Raw genomic sequence first — 18,421 nt, forward strand, 5'->3', positions numbered from 1 at the left:
TCATGGAGACACCCTGTCTGCTGTCACTGCAGTCAGGAGTCACCCACCACCCTCCCTGAGCACCGTCCTACAGCTCTTTCCTGCCCCCGCCCCCCGAGCCTCCTGGCTTTCCTGTGTCTGACTTGGCAGCTGTGTGGAAGGTGGGACCCCGGCTTCCCAGGCCAGGTACCCCCAGGGCCTGGCACGCACTAGGTGCATGAGAGGTAGCAGGGGCCTTGCCTTGGGAAGGGTCGCACCTCTGCAAACTCGACCCTTTCCTCAGCAGTCCTGGGCCCGCTAGCCCCTCACAGCACTGGTCCCAGCCCCACGGCTGGCCAGATGCTCGCTGGAGCCCTGGCTGGTGAGGTTGGGGGGCTGGCTGGTGGCCCCAGAGGACTTCCCTGGGCCCAGGTTGTGGGGGACAAGAACAAGGCAAGTCCAGTGCTGGTGGAGGGCTTCATGGGCACTCTCCCTGGCTCTACTCACTGGCTCTGCCAATGACTGGAATCTCTCCATGCCTCAGTTTCCTCATCTGTTCAATGAAGTGATGACAAACCTACCTGGGGTTGCTCTGAGGATCAGAGCAGTCAACACAGGGGAAAGCACACAGTAAAGACACAGATACACAGTGTGGCTCCCTGACCGTCGGTCGTCACCGTGGCCATGCAAGGGGGCCTGAAGGCAGAGTGTTGAGGGAGAGTTTCCAGAAGGTGCTGACGTATGAGCAGCAACTTGAAAGATGAGGTCCAGAGGCAGGGAAGGACATGCTGAGGGGGAACCACATAGACGAAGATCCAGAGGCAGTCTGGGGGACATGCAAGGGTTCCGTCTGTGTCTAGACTTAAGAGCAGGCCAAGGGGAGATCCCAGGCTGGTGGCACACAAGCACTGTGTCCGGAGGGACCTTGGGGGCCACACTGAGGAATTTGCCTTGCAGCCTGTGAGGGGCCATGGAATGGGGTATTTTTTCTTTTTTAGTATTTGCTCATGCAAAAACATCGAAACAGTAGATGTGTGCCCTGTTAAGTATGGAAGTTCCCTCTTTGCCCTTAAATCGTTCTGCCAAGATCTCACAGTTGTTGGTCTGGTGTGCCTCGTTCCAGAACTTTTTTCTGTGCCTTACAAACATACTTGTTGCATATTAATTTTTTTTAAGATTTTATTTTTAACTAATCTCTACACCCAATGTGGGGCTCGAATCCACAACCCCAAGATCAAGAGTCCCATGCTCCAGTGACTGAGTCAGCCAGGCATCCCTGTATATTACTTTATAAAAAAAAGAAATAGAGTCATATTATGCACATTACTCTACAACTTCCCTTTTTCACTTTCCGGTGTGTTGTGGGCATCTGTCAGTGTCACGGCACACAGATCAGTGGTGTCCCTTTTAATGGTTGCCTAATATTCCCTTATTTGGCCGGAGTGTAATTTATGTAACTAGTCCTGGGTTGATGGAATATTTAGGTTGTCTTCAATCTTTCACTCTTGCAGATGACGCTTCAGTGACCATCCTTGTATATATATCTTGCTGACATGTGTAAGCATTTGGGTAGGATAGATTTCTAGACATGAAATTGCCTGGCTGAAGGGTACGTTTATTACATTGTGATAGGTACCGCCACAGTGCTCTTCCAAGAGGTTTGGCCAGTTTACGCTCCCACCCTTGGTATCTGTGGCTGGCCATTTCCCCACACCATCCTCCGCACTGAACATTATCAAGCTTTTTAATTTGTGCTCATCCAGGAAAATGTCTTGCTGTGGTTTCAACACTCACTTGCCTTCTCCGCAGCGAGGCTGAGCATCTTCTCATGTGGTTGTGGACCTTTTGCATTTCCTCCTCTGTGAATTGACTGTTCATATCTTTGCCCATTTTTCTTTCTTTTTTTCTTTTTCTTTTTCTTTTCCTTTTTCTTATTGATATAAAGGAGCTTTTAGTATATTAGGAATTTTCAAACTTTTGTCTGATGTGTGTGTTGGAAATATTTTCCCTAGTCTGCTGTTTGTCTTTTTAACTTGGTTTATGGTCTCTTTGGCCATATAGAAGCTTTAGATCTTTATTTAGTCAAATCTGTCAGACTTCTCAGAGCTTCTGAGTTTCACATCCTGCTTGGCCAGGCTTCCTGGAAGGGTTTTAAGTGGAGGTCAGATTGGGGATTGGGAAAGGTTGCTCTGATTGCCACTGTGCGGAGGGTGGGCGGAGGGGGACAGCAAGGCAAGCCGGAGGATACGAGGCAGTTGAGAACTTTGCGCTGGGGGCGGGGGGGGGGGGTCAGGGGAAAATTAGGGAGAAGGTGAGTTTGGGAAATATTCAAGGATTGGCTGCCCATGGTGATAGGATGTGAGGATGAGAGAGGGAGAAAGGACTTCGGAGCAATGCCTGGGTGTGTGGCTGGGGGACTACTTGGCTGGTGCCCCCACCACCCTGAGTTGGGGACGGGATTAGGGAGGGAAATGCATGCCGGTGCATGTGAGTGCTCACCTGAGCAGGGACACAGCACAGAGGAGTACATGTGTGCGTGCACGTACATGCTTCAGGTTGTGGAGATGGGCCATCTGTACCGTGGCTGCACGGAGGGGGAGGGGTGTGGGGCGTCTGTTCCCCACCAGCTACTGTACGCGGCACCACGCACGCGCACTCTGTCATCCCGACTACCGTATGAAGTAGGTCTGACGGACGAGGAACCAGACTCAGAGAGGTTAAGTAACTTGCTCAAGGTGACACAGCAGTAAGTGACAAGAAGGGGATTTTTTTCGACATCTTAGATCTGACCCTCCCAGACAGAATTGCCACCAACAGCATGGAGGAAACTTTCATTCACTTCTAACCTGACCAACCCGGTTTCATCAGGGACTCTTAGGACAGGTGCAGGAACCACACTGCCTGGCTTGGACATGCAGCCCCATTCCTTACAAGGCAAGTTACTTCACCTCTCTGTGCCTCAGTTTCCCCATTCTGAAAATGTAGTCAATCACGGTACCCGCCTCGCAAGATGTTCGTGGAGATTAAATGTGTTAGCACCTAGGAAGTGCTTAGCCCATGAGGTCTCCTTGGATGCTCTCTGTGATGAGTCTGATGACGATGATGGCAAGGCGTTCACCGTCACTGTGTCTATGCCTCTTTCCCTTCTCCTTCCCCTCCATCTTCCCTCCACCTGTCACCTCACCCCTGGGCCAGCTCTTCCTCAATTCCCTGCAGGAACTTCGTCCAATACTTGCCTTTGAACCTCTGTCCTCTGTTTTCAGCCCCCAAGCCCTCCGCAGACAGTGAATTAAAGCCCAATCAGTCAGCAAAAACCATTCAGGGGAGAACGATTCATGTTGCTCTCAGGGGATCCTCCCCCAAGCAGTTCTAGTCAGGCATTTTCTGCAAGCCCATGCATTCATCCCAACATTATCCGGTCTCTGAGAACCAGACCATAACAGCCAGATCTAGAACTCCTTCCTCCCTGAGTGGAGATGCTCAGGTGTACTTTCGGTGGGGGGTCTGAGCTGACCCCAGCCCAGCCAACTCTCCCCTCTAGCCACAGCCATCACTGGATCCCTGATCGTGGGATGAGTCATTCTCAGCATCGTTGGCCAGGAAACTTGCCCATAGGAAACAAAAGCAGAAAGCACAGCAGATTCTGGGCACAGTTTCTTCCCATTAGCATATCCAAGCAAATCCCATGGCTGTGAGGGTCTGTGCAAGGTGCTTAAACTGGGTTAAAACCTCAGGTCTGCACCCAGTTAAAAATTTCTCACCGAAATCACCAAACTCACCGTTATGGATTTCTCATCATCAAAATAAACTCCCAGGTAAATAAATCCTGGTGTTAAAGAATGGAGCAGTTATTGCCTGTTGCTTGCAGGATTTTGTTTTCAGTTGCACGGTTATCAGTCACACCTGTTTATTTTTAACCCGAAGGATGGCCGAACTTGCTTCAGTGCTTCCCAGGGGACAGTTATACCCAATTACACAGCAGACCCCCTACCCCAAAGCCTCTGAGAGAGGCAGCAGACCCCCTACCCCAAAGCCTCTGAGAGAGGACTGCTTTTGGGAAGCCTGGTCCCCGGGTCTCCAGGGTCCCCAGGTTCCACCAAGCCTGGCTTTGTCCCAGGGGTTTCTTCAACATCTCCCCCCACCTCCAATCCAAGCCCCCTTTCCCCAGTATACCCCAGGATTTCTGCAGGGTGCTGCACCACACTCTGACTTGCAGCTAACCTGGCCCAAGTTCAAAGCCATTCGAGCCTTTGGATGCACGTAGACAAGTACTGAACCAGCATCAGCACTCATACCTAAGAAACTTTTCAAGTTTGCCCTTACAATAGAAGTCTTTCTAACAGCCACAAGGAAGCTGTATGCTACCCATTTTTTTTTTTTTTTCAGGAGGGGCTGGAGGGGAGGCAGTATAATCCACTACAGCCAAATCTTACTTCTTGGAAAGAACGAGGAATCACAGGGGCATTTATGGACATTAGGGGCTTTCCTCTTGGGTCGCCTGCCAGAGCCCACTGTTATCTTGAGGGGCTGCCTCTTCTCCCTGTTCCCTGTATTGTCCCACAGGAGCACACAACATTTAAGGCGATAATTGCCAAAGTAAAGTGCCAATAAGTTCAAAATATAAATGTATAATTCAGCTTGCAGCTTGCTCTCATTTGTGGCTCCAAGCCCTGTTGGAGTCCCCTAGCCCTCAGCTGTTAATCCAGGGCAGGCAAGTAGGGGGCCCCAGGGCCTTTCCAAAGCTGATTCCAGACCTGAGCCAGGGGTAAAGCTCTGAGGATGCCCCAGCCTTTTTTCTAAAGTCAAATTCAAGCCCTTGAACGTAGGCCAAGGCCTCAACTGTCATGGAGATGCTGTCACTTGCGTCTGCTCACACCTCCCTTCTCCAGGGGGGAATTGTCCCGCTGATGAATCCTGCTACAGGGCCTGAAACTCCCCCCTTTCCCTTGTGGATAGGGAACCCTTGAAATTGGGGATTGACATATTTCTGTCCCCCACCGAAATTCTAGTTATTTAGGGGCTCCCAAATGGAGCTTAGTTCTCTCACTCAGAAAGTCATCCAAATACGCTCTCAAACCAAATACGGTAAGGTCATGTGCCCCAAGTGGCCAGTGGGGATGCAGTAGGGTAGGCAGAGTTGTGCTGCACAACAGGTTCTCTGGGAACTCTCGGTGATTTAGTACAACAAAGGTTCCCATACCCTTTCTTCCTTTATTTACAGTATGACCTCACATTACGTGTCCAATGTGGGAAGTAGGGAGGGTGGCAGACTCTGGTCCATACAGACATCCAGGGACCTGGGCTGACAGAAGCTCCACCATCTTGTAGCTGCCCCATCTGGAACACATGGTCTCCTTCAGTCACTGTGGCAAAGAAGAGAAAATGGTAGAGTCACACTCTGCTCTTAAATACCTTGGCCCAGCAGTGACACACATCACTTTTGTTTACAACCCATTGGCCAGAAATTCTCATATAGCCTCCATTAACTGTAAGGGGGCTGAGGAAAGGTCACATCATGCTGGGATGAAGAGGGTGTGGAGGAAATGCGCCCAGACATTCAGCGACCAGTAGAATCTTCTGTACAAGGGGTGTTGTGGGACCCCTCAGAGCCAGGGTTTCAGAAGAGCCAAGGCCCTGACTTGCTGTTCATTCTTTCCACCTGAGGTGGCTAAGGCTGGGGAAGCCCAGATGTCTGGGAGAGCCTGATGGGAAAAGCTTTGAGGAAGAGTCCCTACGGATAAATAAGCCCCATGGCAGGCCCGGGTCCAGGGCCTCCACCCACCAGGCTCTAGGTTTGACTCCATCTCTCCCCCCTTTACCCCACTGACTGCTTTCAATACCAACACCATCCCAAAAAATGAATTTCTCAAGAGGAGAAGCAGGAATGAGAGTGAGGATGAGTTCAGTTTTGGAGGGAGAAAATCCAAGAGGAGACTTCCAGAAGCCATTGTGTCTAGTCCATTTGGGCTGCTCTAACAAAATACCACAGACTGGGTGGCTTATAAACAAGAGAAGTTTATTTCTCACAGTTCTGGAGGCCGGGAAGTCTGAGATCAAGATGCTGGCAGATTTGGTGTCTAGTGGGGGCTCAACTTCCTGGTTCATAGATGGCCATTTTTTATGGTGTCCTCACATGGCACAAGGCACAAGGGAGCTCTCTGGCGTCCCTTTTGTAAAGGTGTTAATCCTATTCATGAGACTCATGAGACCTTCATGACCTAATCCCTTCCCTCAAAGCCTCACCTCCAAATACCACTACACTGGGCTTCGGTTTCAACATATGAAATTGGGGTGAAGGGGACACAAACACTCCGTCTATGGCACATTGGATATGAGCCCAAGCTCAAGAGCATACCCTTGCCATGAGAGAGAGCTGGAAGATACTGCCTTTCTTCCAGGCTTTCATTCCTTCAGCAAATATGGCCGCTGTGGGCCATAGAGTGTACTGATTACAACTGTGGGGTCTGATTCCAGAACTCCTGGGATTGAAGCTTGGCTTGGCCCATCATCAGCTATGTGACGTTGGGCTAGGTACTTCCCTCTGCCTCAGCTTTCTCCTCTTAAAATGGGGATATTGATAGTATGATAGTATCTATCTCTCTTAGGGTAAGTGTGAGCATTATATGAGTTAGTATTTGTGAAGTACTCAGAACAGTGCTGGGCACATGATAAGTACTCTATAAATGTTAACTATCACCACTGCAGCCGCCACCACCATCACCGTCATCCTCACCATCATCACCATTATCCTCACCATCATCATCATCATCACCATCATCATCACCATCATCATCATAATCACCATCACCGTCATTATCACCATCACCATCATCATCATCACCATCATTATCACCATCATCACCATCACCATCATTATCACCATCACCATCATCATCATCACCATCATTATCACCATCATCACCATCACCATCATCATCATCACCATCATTATCACCATCATCACCATCATCATCATCACCATCATTATCACCGTCATCAGCATAATCACTATCCCCATCATCATCACCATCATCACCATCATCATCATCACAATCATCACCATCATCACCATCATCATTATCATCATCACCATCATCACCATCACCATCACCATCATCATCACCATCATTCAGTACCAGATACTGTGCTAGGCGTTGCAGGGGGTGGGGTAGATGTCAAGGTCCCTGCTCTCACATATGATTGGGAAAATGGAAGATAAAGAGATAAATAATTAAATTAAGATGATAATTCCAAATAGAGATGGTATGAAAACAATAAATCAGGTATGTGAAAAATTAAAACCAGGGAGCCACCACTGCATGTCTATTACACTGATATCTACAAAATTGGCAATACCAAGTCCAGGTGAGGATACAGAGCAGCTAGAACTCTAGGGTGTTGCTGGAGGGAATGCAAAATGGTATAGCCACTTTAGAAAACAGTTTGGCAAAAAAAAAAAAAACAAAAAAACCCACAGTTTGGCAGTTTCTTATAAAGTTAAAAATATGTTTACTGTATAACCCAGCAATCCTACTGCTAGGTATTTACCCAAGAGAAGTAACAACTTATGTTCACGTAAAAACCTGTATGTGACTATTGATAGCGGCTTTATTCATAGTTGCCCCAAACTGGAAACCGCTCAGCTAGTAAATGGATGAACAATTGAATACTACTCAGCAATAAAAAAAGAATGAAACTGGGAACAACAAAGAAACAACGAAGGTAAATTGCAAATGTGTTATATGCTAAACGAATAAAGCCAGACTCAAAAAGATACCTGTAGATGACTCCATTTGTTTGACATTCTGGAAAAGGCAAAACTATAGAGACAGAAAATAGGTCAGTGGTTGTTAGGGGCTGGGGTTGGCGGGGAGTTGGCTACAAAGGACAGCACGTGGAGAGTTTTGATAGCATTGTTCTCTGTCTTGAGTGTGGTAGTGGTTACACGGCTGTCTGCAGCTGTGAGAACGCATAGAACTGCGCACTAGAAAGAGTAAATTTTACTCTAGGTAAATTATAGCTCAATTAACCTGCCTGGAAAAAAAAGCTCTCTGTGAGATTGTTGAGACAGGGCAACCCGAATGACAGATCAGTTAATCAGGGTCGTGTGACGCGGGGAAGGAGGGCCTCCCGCACCTGGAGCTCAGGGAGGGCTTTCTGAGGAGGTGCCTTGAGCTGAACCTGGATCAGGAGAAGGAGCTGGGCCTGTGAGGATCAGGAAGAAGTGGGGGCCGGGGGCAGAGGGAGCAGCAGGGTGGCGGTGTGGCTGGCTCTGAGTGAGGGAGGAGTGGTCAGCCAGCCAGAGACCCGCAGGCTGGACCAGGGGACCGGCACGGACGGTGGGGCGTCCTCCTGGAAACTTGCAGGGGCTGTTGGTGGTGGTGGGGAGGCCGAAGCCAGACATCCTGGGTTGAGTAGTACAGGCCCATCTTAGCGGCACTAACCTTCCTGCTCTTCCCCTGCAGTGCATGCTGGGACCGCGACCGATAGGCTGCTGCTCCCTGGGCCCCCAGAGGCTGATCTGTTTGCCTCCCGGCACCGTCTGACCCAGGTAGGCGGAGAGCAGGGGGGCTCCCACTGCCTCATGCCTCTGCTTTGGGTGGGAGGGCTCTGGGAGCGAGGAGCGGGATGGGCCTCGGTGAATGAGCCCCTGCCAGGCGCGATGCTGTGGGACACGGGTGGGGTTTAAAGGCTGTGGCCACAGCAGGGCCTCCTGGGGGGCTTGGGGGCCACCGAGAGGCCCCAGGACATATCATCCTGCCAGCCCAGTTGCTCTCTGACATGCTCGCTCTCTGTGGTCTGTTCAGCATCCTTTCCCGGCACGCACTTGCTAAGTACGCTGGCTGTGGTAGCTTCTGCATCTGTGGGGCTCCCTTTGCTGTCACTCTGGCTTTTCTCTGCCAGAGTCGCTGCACCAGCCTTGTGTGTGTGCTTCCATGAGTGACGGCTCTTACTCCGGAAGGCCCCAGCTCTCTGCAGGACTCCCCCGGGGCCCGGGTGCTCCTCCGGGCACCAGGAGCAGCCCAGCTCACTTTTAATCCACTCGGCGTTTCTCTGCTGCTCCTGGGCGCCCCAGGTGGAGGCTTTCTGCTTAGGGCCAAGTGCTCCAAAGGTGGGCTGGGTTGTGGGCTAGGCTTGCCAGAAAAATTTACAGGATGTCCAGTTGAATTAGAGCTTCAAACAGATAACAAATCATTTTTTAGCATAAGTATATCCCCAATACTGCATTGGATATACAGTTTTTGCTAAATCTGACAACTCTAGTTGTCTGAAGCCCCAGTCCCCCTCTTCTTCTGACGAGTCCTTGATGGGCCCACCTTGGCCCCCTTAGATCAGCTGCCTCCAGTGCCTATGACGGCTGTCCTGGAGCCAGGGGGGGGCCAGGCCTGCTCAGGTCACAATCAGCGGACATCTCCTGATCCCCCAGGTCCCACAGGCCAGCCCTGGGGCAGAGACCTGGGGGTTCCCGCTGGAGGCTGTTAAGAGTGTTCTCAGGGTCCTTGCCCTCCCTTCTGGCTCTCTGACAGCAGAGTCCGGGCTGAGGAGGGCATGGGGTGGAGCCGGCTGGGCCTCTGTGCCCATGAACAGAGCTGTGAGACAGGCCTGGAGCTGTGAAAAGAACCAAGAATAGAAAATTGTCTCACGAGCTTGGAACCCAGAGTGCTTGGGGTGCGGGGGTGCAGGAGGGGGGGTCACAGGGGTAAGACGGGGCCAGACGATGGAGGGCTTGCAATGTCCTATTTCTGCATCTTGCAACACTGGGGAGACAGGGGAAGTGTTTCCATGGCAAGTAGAGTCATTTTTCTGACCAGTAAGGTAATGTTCTCTATATGTCCTCTACCTATCTATCTATCTAACAGCCCGAAAGTGTTTAAAGCATGCTGATTGAGCCCTTCCCATAATCTCTTCCTCCCCAGGACTAAACACTGCTAACTAGTTCAATATATCTCCCTCCAGACTCTTTTTTGGTGCACTTAGAGATGTATTTTAAAAGCAAAAACATGGGCTCATCCTAGTTACACTGCTCTGTCACGAGTTTTCACCTAACAACATACTGTATAGATCATTCCAGAGTTCTTCCTTATCCTTTTATGCCCATTTTTGGGTGATCTTTAAATTATGTATCAATGATCAATCCTGCTGGTGGCCATGCAGATTGTTGTGAGCGTGTGGCTGTTTATAAACCTCCCTCAGGGAACCTCCCCGTTGGTGCCTCTGTGTGCACTTGTCTTAGGGGTCCTTCAGGAGTGTTTCTGAAAGCGGACCGGCTGGGTCAGACGGCACACACCTTTCCAGGTGTGGTCTCTACAGCCACGTCAACCTCCAGAAGGTTGTGCTGACTTCCCATGTGCAAGAGGCCTCGTCCCCTCATCCTTGCCAGCCGTGGGCATTAGCAATCACTTAAATCTCTGCTGATCTGTTAGGTAAAATGGCTTTTCTTTTGCATTTCTTTGATTACAAATGAGGTTGAGCATATCTGTGTATATGTTTGTTGGCCATTTTCATTTCTTCGTTTACGAATTGCCTGTTGATGGCATGTTCTCAGCTCGTTTTTCTACTCATCTGTCCACTCATTCAGCAGGCATTTCTTGAGCACCTACTATGTGGGGCACCGTTTTGGTTAGGGACCTAACAGTGAACAACACTGACAACAGAGACCTGCCCCCTGGAACTTAGGCTCTAGTGGAGGAGAGATAGCCAAGAGAAATGGGTAAATGAGTGAAATCTAATGTGTGTGTTGAGTGTTAAGTGCGAAGGAGGGAAAAATAAAGCAGGGCAGGTGATGGGAAGTGTTGGGCAGCTGGAGCTGGTAGTCAGGAAGGCCTCCCTGGGAGATGGCGCTGCAGGAAGCACCGGCAGGAAGCGAGCAAGTGAGGCCCGTGGATGGGAGCCTGGGTGCTAGACAGGCCGGGTGTGTTCGGGGCACAATGAGAAGGCCAGGGTGGCTGGGACATGGGGAGTGAGAGAGAGTGGGAGGTATGGCCAGAGAGGGACCAGAAGCAGATCACGCAGGGCCACATGGACCACCCTTGGCTTTTAATCAGGATGAAGCAAGGAGCCATGGAAGGTTCCGAATAGTGACATGATGTGATCTGAATGTCATTTTAACCAGATCCCCCTGGCTGCTGTGAAGGGGGCCAGGGAAGCAGGGAGATCAGTCAGTAGGCTGTTGTAATGATCTAGGGGAGAGACGCGGGGCGGGGGGGCTTTGAGTGGGGGCGCTTGATGGAGGTGGGGAGAAGTAGATGGGTTCTGGGTGGGTGCTAATGGTAGAGCCAATAGGACTTGCTGACAGTTTGGATGAGGTGGAGTGTTTATGTGAGACAGAGGGGAGCCAAGGATGACTACATTAGTCATCTTGGGCTGCCATAACCAAACATCATAAACTTGGGTGGCTTAAACAACGCACATGTATTCCTCACATCAAGGTGCTGGCAGACTCAGTTCTCGGTGAGGACCCCTACTTGGCTTGCAGACAGCTACCATCTCACCGTGTGCTTCCATGACCTCCAACTTACCCACAGAGAGCCCTGGTGTCTCTTCCTCTTCTTGTAAGGACACTAATCTCATCAAGAGGCCCCACCCTCACGACCTCATCTCATCCTAATTACCTCCCAAAGGCCCCGCCTCCCAGGACCACATTAGGGGTTAGGGCTTCAGCTGATGAATTCTGAGGAGCACAAACATTCAGTCCATAATGGAGTCAATCCATGGAGTCCAGTGACTCCAAGGGTTTGGGCCCAAGTAGCTAGAGGGGTGGGGCTGCCATCAACAGAGATTGGACAGAGAAGAAACAGGAGTGAGTTTGGTGTAGGGGAGGAGAGGAACTCACCTGTGGAGAGGACTGGCTGCATAATATGTGGGACCTGGAGCAAAATGAAAATGAGTGGACCTCTGTTTAAAAAATTATTAAGAATTGCAAAGTGATAACAGTAGGGCATTAAACCAAGAGCATGAAACCACACTCTGGGGCCTTGTGTGACTGCCCAGTGGGCACACCAGTGAGCAGGCCTCAGCTGGGGACATGCAAAGTGTGATATGCCCACAGACGTCCAAAAAGGGTGGAGTTGATAGTTGGATGTATGAGGCTGGAGTTCGGGGGAGAGGTCTGGGCTGGAGACACAAATCTGGGATTATCAGCATAAAGGTGGTATTTCAAGCCTTGAGATTGGTTGAGATCATCAAGGGAGTGGATATACATAGAAAAGAGAAGCACCAAAGACTTGGCCCTGGGGCCTCCTTCAGTTAGGAGTTGGGGAGCTGAGGAGGAACCAAAAAGGTGAGTAAGAAAAAGCAACCAGTGAGGTAGAGGAGAACCAGGCAGGTATGAGGTCCTGGAAGCCAAGGGCAAGACATGCTTCAAGCATGAGGTCGAGTAAGATGCAGAGGGAACATTGATCATGCATTAGCTGCGGGAGATCAGAGATGACCTTGGTTTCAGTGATGGGGGGGGGCGGATGTGTGAAATGCATCTTATTGACTTGCAGGAACAAATTGATTTATAAGAGGTTAAGGGATTTAACCCTTCATCTGTCATATGTTGCAAATATTTTCTCACAGTTTTGTGGGGGGTTTTGTCATTTAAGTTTATAGAGCTTTTCTTAACCCCTTACATGTTGAAAACTGTCCCGTGGTCAGGTTGGCCTCTCTTGACCTTTACAGTTTCTGGCCTTCCCCAACTGCAAAGTATTGAAAATATTGTCTTACATTGTTTTCTAGTTGTTTATGAGATTTAAAAATATTTAAATCTGTAGTTCATCTGGAATGTTCTTGTGTGTGTGGTTTGAGGTAGGGATCCAAGTGTTTTTCCCCAAGTGATCATCCAGTTGCTTTGACACTTGACTGAGTAAGCTTTCCTCCCTGCTCTGCAGCTCCTTGGCCATCATTTGATCCCGCTGATCTGTGCCTGGGGAGACATTTGGGAAGTCGAGAGAATGGAGGCTTGGTCATTGATGGGGGTGGAGTGTGTGGGGGCAGGAGTGGAAGCGGACACAGTTGCCTTCAGTGAGGGAAGAGGCAAAGGGAAGTTAGGAAGGATGGGAGCTCTCAAGTATGGAGGGCCTCCTGTGTGCCCTCACAGTTCTGCAGGGGTGGTATTCTGTATACCCATTTGCAGATGAGGAGACTGAGGCTCTGTGAGCAGTCATCACATGTCCAATGGCATCAGCTCTTAGGAGATGGAGCTGAGCCTGGGAGGCAGCTCTCTGTAACCACGCCTGTGTTCTGTCCACCCAGGTGAAGGGAGAGGAGAAGGGGAGCAGTTTCCAAGAAGGCTGGAAGGGCTCCAGGCACAAAATCCACCCCCCCCCCAACTCTGCTTCCCCGTAGGCCATTTGGCTGGGTCTTGAAGGTTTTCCCATTTTGAAGAGGAACCTGTTAAAATCAGAATACTCCTGGCAGGGAATCACACGTTAAGTTTACAGCTAACATCTTAATTATCAGTTAACACCTCTGCAGGGATTAGCTGACAGCCAGCTGAGGACACTGAATGGGGGCCGGTGTGATGTGTATCTGGGCTGGGAAAGGCCAGGAAGGGGGAGGGGTGATAGAGGAGGAGGCAGGTACCCAGCAATTCACAGCTTTCTTCTGGGCCCTTGGGAAAGAGACCAGGAGGTGGAGAGGGATCCAGGTGGGGGGGGGGGCGGGTAGCAGGGGAGTGGCAGCTACTCTGTGAAGCCTGGGGCTGGGGCTCATAGAGGAGCTGACAGCTATTCGACACTTACTGTGTTCTGGTATCAGAGAAGGCTTGTCACATTCTCAGTCTTGGCCTTGAGGACGTCAGGAAATCAGCCACCCATTAGGTACCTCGGGCACCAGTTGCCAGCAGTCATTCCGAGCTGGGACTTGTCTCTGACACCCATAGACGGAATCTGTCACCTAGCCCTGAGGAGTAGTCGTAGGAGAGAGGCTGAGGCGTCTGGAACCTCTTCTAGTTCTTTGAGGGCCAGTCTACCCTGCTAGGGTCAGGCTAGGTGTGAGCAGGTCAGGGCTCAGTGTGTGATCAGAGTCAGTGCTCAGAGGGTGAGCAAGGTCAGGACTCAGGGAGTAACCAAGGTCAGGGCTCAGTGTGTGGCCAGGGTCAGGGCTCAGTGTGTGACCAGCATTGGGGCTCAGTGTGTGACCAGGGTCAGGGCTCAGTGTGTGACCAGGTTCAGGACTCAGTGTGTGACCAGGGTTAGGGCTCGGTGTGTGACCACGGTCAGGACTCAGTGTGTGACCAGGGTCAGGGCTCGGTGTGTGACCAGGGTCAGGGCTCAGTGTGTGACCAGGTTCAGGACTCAGTGTGTGACCAGGGTCAGGGCTCGGTGTGTGACCAGGGTCAGGGCTCGGTGTGTGACCAGGGTCAGGGCTCAGTGTGTGACCAGGGTCAGGGCTCGGTGTGTGACCACGGTCAGGACTCAGTGTGTGACCAGGATTAGGGCTCAGTGTGAGAGCAGGGTCAAGACTCAGTGTGAGGCCCTGGATAGGTATCTGACAGCCCCCCAGCCCAGTGGTGCAGGAGGGCAGGGGTAAAGAAAGATGTGACTGCTTGTCTAAAGCTGGCCTTTCTCTCCCAGAAGGGCTTCCTTCCCCATTTACTTCACTCTGCACAGGGGGACTGATCTTTGTCTTTAGGGGATATCATAAGCCTAAAGGTGACCGGCCACCCAACCGCTTCATCACTGTGTGGACTCTGACGGCCTTCCTGCGATCCTGGAGCAGCTCCTCCCTCGTCTCCCCTCTTCCTCCCTGTCTTTTCCCTCCCCTCCTCTCCCCTGCCTGTCTCCCCTGGTCTTGCACCCAGTTGCTGGCAGCCAGACCCTGAGACTCCCAGACACCCTTCCAGCTTGAAGCTGGCCCAGGTCCCAGGTAACCTGCGTCATACACCTCCAGCTCTTCCCTCATTCTCTCCTGCACATTCTCTGTACCCAGCGGTGCCACTAGGGCTTGGCTGGGAAGGGAGCCCCTTGGGAGGGGTGCAGGTAGTGATGAAGTAAGACTTCCAGGCGGGGAAGAGCCTCTGAGTTTGGTGCCTGGTTGCAGGCCCGATAGCATCTCCAGGCAGGGCATGGGCCAGAGCAGAGGCTGGGGGTCTCTGCAGGTGCTGGGGTGGGGCCTATGTAAATTGGGGGGCAGCTGAGAAGTGCGAGGGGTCAGATGGAGGAGGCCTCCATGGCCACTTAGAGACTTCAGAATTTATTCCCAAGGCCAGCAGTTTCCCCCGTTTTATTCTGTAGCAGTTCAAACCCGTCACACGGAAGCCTAGAGTGGAAAACAGACTCAGTTGTTCGTTCAGCAAATGTTTACTGGGCACCTAGTCTTCTAGCCCCAGAGACACCGCTGTGAACCAAATAGGAAGCAGTTCCCTGCCCTCAGGGAGCTGACAGCTACAGGGCGGCTGTGGCTAAAGGAAGCCTTACTCTACTGCCCGTTCCCCGGGGCAGCTCTGCAAACACAGGGGCTCCCGGGGCAGGTCCTGGAAACGTGCTGTCCTTAAGGAGCCTGAAGGAGATGCTGCAAGAGAAGATTTCTTTCTGCTGATGGAAGGTTCTGGGAGGGAGGATGGCAGAGTCAAAGAGGAGGTGAGCAGGAGAGGAAGAGAGAGAAGGACCTCTCAGGAGAGGAGACCCCTGTGCCCTGTGGCTCACCCATTAGGGCAGAGAAAAGGGATGAGGCCCTCCCAGGTATGGTGGCCAGTTGTCCTGATTTGCTCAGGACTGTCCTGCTTTTAGCACATGTCAGTCCCAGGATGGTCAGTCATACCACCTGAGGGCCACTCTGCACGTGAAGCTCAGCCTCTGCCCCTGGCCAAGCCAGAGCATCCAGTCAAGTTGTGCCGGGCATCTGAGGAACCGGGTGTCCAGGTCATGGTGCCAGTTATGCTTAAGGATTATGGGAAGCAATTGTGGGCTGGCTCGGGGTGCTGCTGAAGGAGTGAGGGGAGGGGCCTCCCTGCTGTGGCTGAGCCGCCTTTGGGGCCCCAAAGAAGACTGAGGCCTGATGGAGCAGGTGGGCTCCGTTCTGAGGCCTGGGGAGTCTGGGGGGCTTGAGGCAGGAAGCAACAGCAAAGGTGCCTGCACTGTTTGTCCGCTTCCTGGGCCCACTGGGGGCTGGCCAACGGCTGCCCTGGGTCATGCAGCCCCAGTCCGGAGGCCTGGCTTCTCTGCCCGGTTCTGCCTCCAGCTGTGACCTTAGGACAGGTGACCCTGAAACTGGACCTCAGTGGCTTTACCTGAGACATGGCTGTGACTCTGGGCCAGAGCCACCTGAGGCAGGCTTTGGAAAGCACAGAATGTGGCCTGGGTTCATGTGCTGCTTTGGTCACCGTTGTGGCTCAAGGGCCTGCCCTTGGGTGCTGGCTCTGGGGACCACAGAGGGGCCTCGGGGAGGGCCAGCTCTCCCTTCTTGTGGCAGAGACTGGCGTGTGAATGATAGGATAAAAATTGGAGGCCCCAACCAAGGATGTGGCTTGTGGATGTGTTTTGTTCCATTTCAAACAATTTGGTTTTTTAAAATTGGGATATAATTCACATCCCGTAAAGTTTGTCATTTTAAAGTGTACAATTCAGTCTTTTTTATATTCACAAGAGTGTACAACAATCACTGTTCTAATTTCAGAGCCTTTCCGTCACCCTCAAAGGGAACCCTGTACCCATTAGTGGTTACTCCCCGTCTGTCCATCTCGCAGGCCCTGGCAACCACTAATCTACTTTCCTCTCTTAGGACTTGCCTAGTCTGGACATTTCATATCGATGGAATCATACACCAGGTGGCCTGTTGGGTCTGACATCTTTCCCTTAAGATAATGTTTTCAAAGTTCATCCACGTTGTAATGTGTATCAGTATTCCTTTTTATGGCCCAATAATATTCCATGTTATGGATACACGACATTTTGTTTATTCATTCATTCACGGACATTCGGATTATTTCCTCTTTTTTGGCAATTATGAATGATGCCGCTAGGAGCGTTTGTGTACCTGTCCTTGTGGGAGTGTGTTTTCTGTTCTCTTGCGTCTACCCCCGGGGCTGGGTTCGCTGGGCCATGAGGTGACTCGGCGTCTGTGCCTCCGTCAGGGCAGGTACTCTCCACTCTCAGGCCCCGCCACTCCCAATGGCATCACAGTGCCCCTTCACTCTCTGTCATCTCCACTCTGGCCCCTGTAGGCTTCTAAGTTTTCAGCCTTTGATTATGGAACAGTGATGGAGGGAAATATGGGGGGCTGTAGGAGACAGAGAAGGCTCCTGACCCAGAGAGGGGTTCTGGAGGGCTTCCTGGAGGAGGTACCACCTGAGCTTACTTAGGCCCAGTGGACATTTTCTAGGGCAAAAAGAGTGAGGAAGAGTCCTCCTGGAGGGAGACAAAAGCAGGAAGGTGTGAAACGCCCCCTCTTTCCCCACCCTGGTGGACAAGCACTGGGAGGCGTGGGGGGCTCCAGGGCCCAGCCAAGATGCCCTCTCTCCCTTCCTCCAGGGCTTACTTTCTCTCCGTCTTCTATCTTGGTCTTCTCTGCCGTTTGTTCAGGGAACTCTAAGGAGCTTGAGAGAAGGGGAAGATGAGGGAGTGAGAAGCCAGCGGCCCCTGCAGCGAGAGCCTGAGCAGGGTGGGCAAAAGGATGGGGTACTTCGGCGTTTCCTTAGCTGAGGCCAGAGTCTGAGGACCTAAGGCAGAGGTGACCGTGGGCCAGGACACCTCATGTCTCCAAATGGCATCTGCTTGTCCCTCCCTCGGGGGCAGGTGAGAGGCGGGATGGGCCCTGCCACGCTAGACGAGGCCCAGGGCAGAGGCAGAGCGAGGGGCCTGGACCCGGAGCTGCACACACACCCTCCCAGGCTTCTGCTCCACTACCTAATGGGTAATTATACCCTGACACGCATGGAGGCAAAGAAGGGATTTTCTGTGGAGCAAAATCTCCCGTGAAATATTCAGGCCACGCTGGGCTTCACTTCCCAGCCGCCTAATCGCTGCTGCTTGGCTTGGCCACAGCTTGAGAGGCCACACGTGCCTGGAAGGCCACATGGGGCTTTTTATTTCCTTCTCAATGGGGAGAGGTTTCCACGGGCTAGGAAGAACCTGGGCTCGGGACCTAAGATGTTGCGTGCGTGTGTGTGTGTGCGTGGGCCTGTGCGTGCTTCCTGTTTCTAGCCTGTGCATGTTGGTTTATGAACTTGGCCACATGTGTGTGTTGTGGGTGTGCATGTGTCTGTGTGCAGACACACTCTGGCATGGACAGTGCAGCTCGCCAGCTCGCTGGGTTGTCTCTGCAGGTGCTTCTCCACTCTGCCCTGGTCTCTGATTCTCGGGGTGGGAGGGCGCGTGTGACGCCCTCTGACGGGGGGAAGGCCACCCTAATGTGTGAGTTCTGCCTGTGCCTGGCATGGCACGCAGGGTTTGACAGCCTTGAAGCCCTCACCAGCTCAGGGTCTCAGGGACACCAGATGGCAGCCAGCCTGCTTTACGTGTGAGTCAGGCTTTGCCTCTCT

At 51.9% G+C, this 18,421-nt stretch overlaps 1 protein-coding gene across 6 annotated transcripts in view; it reads left to right on the forward strand.

The window, feature by feature from the left end:
* Window positions 1–18,421, forward strand: part of LINGO1 (leucine rich repeat and Ig domain containing 1) — a 189,437-nt gene that overhangs the window by 118,685 nt on the left and 52,331 nt on the right. For 5 of the 6 annotated variants that reach the window (XR_004301049.1, XM_032417929.1, XM_032417926.1 and 2 more), the window contains exon 4: window positions 8,424–8,509. The exons of the other annotated variant lie outside the window; for it this stretch is intronic. The gene's annotated coding sequence lies outside the window, so the exon portion shown is untranslated. The remainder of the gene's footprint in view (window positions 1–8,423; window positions 8,510–18,421) is intronic. 6 annotated transcript variants of the gene reach the window in all.

This window comes from Phoca vitulina, unplaced genomic scaffold (genome assembly GCF_004348235.1).
Source record: "Phoca vitulina isolate PV1807 unplaced genomic scaffold, GSC_HSeal_1.0 scaffold20, whole genome shotgun sequence".
Lineage (NCBI taxonomy): Eukaryota > Metazoa > Chordata > Mammalia > Carnivora > Phocidae > Phoca > Phoca vitulina.